Source organism: Bison bison, unplaced genomic scaffold (assembly GCF_000754665.1).
Source record: "Bison bison bison isolate TAMUID 2011002044 unplaced genomic scaffold, Bison_UMD1.0 scf7180017864064, whole genome shotgun sequence".
Lineage (NCBI taxonomy): Eukaryota > Metazoa > Chordata > Mammalia > Artiodactyla > Bovidae > Bison > Bison bison.
The window spans coordinates 4,017,754-4,020,004 of NW_011494636.1; the positions used below are offsets into that span (position 1 = coordinate 4,017,754).

General features: G+C 47.0%; 1 protein-coding gene across 1 annotated transcript in view; it reads right to left on the reverse strand.

The window, feature by feature from the left end:
* The window catches only part of SCYL3 (SCY1-like 3 (S. cerevisiae)), a 41,689-nt gene extending 39,440 nt beyond the window's left edge, over nucleotides 1–2,249 (reverse strand). Inside the window, exon 1 of the mRNA XM_010836702.1 lies at nucleotides 2,085–2,249. The gene's annotated coding sequence lies outside the window, so the exon portion shown is untranslated. The remainder of the gene's footprint in view (nucleotides 1–2,084) is intronic.
* Between the last annotated feature and the right edge of the window lie 2 nt (nucleotides 2,250–2,251).

Here is a 2,251-nt window from a genome sequence, read left to right on the forward strand (position 1 = left end):
AAAAAAAAAAAAAAAAAAAATAACCCCCCCAAACAAAAAAACACCCCAAACGACAACAAGAAACAGTATAAAAAGTATCTCAACAACAGCTGACCCTTTAAAATCACAGGAAATTAGGGGCACCCATACCCTCTTGGTCAAAAACCTAAGTATAACTTTACAGCTGACCCTCCGTATCTGCAGTCCCACATCTGTGGATTCAACCAACAAAGGGGACCCGATCAACCACAGATCACCAAGTACTGCTCTAGGAAGATGTTAAAACTGGGTTTTATTTGGGTCCATGACCTAAAGAAATACCACCTGAAAATTGAAAGGAATGAACCCCTTCCTTGTGAGAACTCAAAAGGATGACATTTTATTAGTTTGAAAGCATGATTAATGTTGACAGCAGTCGACTAATACCACCCTGCAGCGCTTACAGTAGTTGGATTATAGCCTACTTTCAGTAAAAACTTCATTAGTTAGTGTTGATCACTCAGTGGAGTCCGACTCTTTGCCAGCCCATGGACTTGGCCCACCAGGTTCCTCTGTCCATAGAATTCTCCAGGCCAGAATACTGGAGTGGTTGCCATTTCCTTCCCATCCCAGGGATCGAACCCCATCTCCTGCATTGCAGGAAGATTAAATACCGTCTGAGCCACCAGGTAGGCCCTATTGAGAAATAAATATCAGGAGGGAAATAAAAAGATGCGCTGTTAACTGCAATTTGTATATGTCTTATAAGCAGTAATTCTTAATTCGTAGCTTCACAATTCTGTATCCTAAGAGGCACAAAAACTATTGCTATAAACAACGCTTTAAAAATGACAATTCAGCTAAAATGGACTTACTGAAATGTAATACTGGTAAACAAGAACACCTGGACTTCCAAAATGCTCTTTTTTGTTTTGAAGAGTAAAGGGGAAAGCACCAAATCATTTAACTTTGAAATGAAAAAGTCACAAAAAGGCAGAAAAAGATATTCTAATATTAGCATAGGTGTTTTTCAAAATTTACCACCTGGTGGCTCAGCTGGTAAAGAATCCGCTTGCCAAAGCAGGAGACCAAGAGACACAGACTCCATCTCTGGATCGGCAAGATCCCCTAGAGAAGGAAATGTCAACTCATTTCCAAGCTCCAGTATTCTTGTCTGGAAAATTCCATGGTCAAAGGAGCCTGGTGGGCTAGTCGATGGGGTCGCAGAGTTGGACACGTTTGATCTCTCCCGCGCTCACACAGACACTAAATTAAAATATTGGGTAGGCAGTTTCTGACTTGTATAGGTATCATCGTCTTCTCTTTAAAATGTTGTTCACCTATCTTCCTTCATCCTTTTATTTCCTTGGGCAGCACATCAAGTTTCTAGGCCACCTGTGGGATTAAAAGTCCTCGTCTATGTTACTGGGCAACTCATACACTAAACAAAGAAATGAGTGTTCTTTGGGGAACTCGCTCTCCTTCTCAAGAAATTGGGATGATCGTGATCTTAGCTCCCTCAACTTGGAAGTTCCAACAATAAGGTTTTACACTGAGAGTTCAAAGGACATCTGTTATTGATCGGTATTTTGTTATCAGGTGACAATATTACTTGAAGCCCTTTGATCTGTTTCACGCATACATTCCCTATAATGAACTCAGTCCAGCAACATATAATGAAGCCTTTGCGTACCTAAAGAACTAAGTATGATTTCAGCTAAGGCACGGGATGTTTTGGGGGTATGCGCACGGGTCCTTAAAAATAACAGTAACAGGGATTCCAAAATTCAGGATCCAACTGAGTATTCGCACGGTTACCTATATATGTTTCACCTTTATTCTAAACAAAATGCACGAACCAGAGACAGGAGCCAGCGGGGCCTCTGGGGCCCCGCACCGGTCTCCGAACGAGAATGAAGGCAGCATCCCAGGGCGGGCGCGAACCCATGCTCCCCCGGCTCGGCCCCAAGCGCCTGGCACCTTCTCGCCCCGCCGCGCACACTCGCCCTTCCGGGGGCCAGGGGGGCAGGCCGGGAGCGGTGGCTGGAGGTCGGCGGAGATCTGACCGCTACGCCTCGGGGTCGCTTAGAGGCCGGGGAGGCGATTCCACTTCGCTGGCCGCTCACCTTCCACACCTGCCCGCGAGGCCGGGCTCAGGGGCTCCCTTCCGGCGCCCCACCGGGCGGGGTTCGTCCGCGACGCCCAGATTTGCAGGGGGCCCGGCAGTGAGCACAGAGAGGCTGCGCGGAGGCGGCAAGCAGCGCTCAACCGGAAGCGGTGCCGCGCCGAGCTC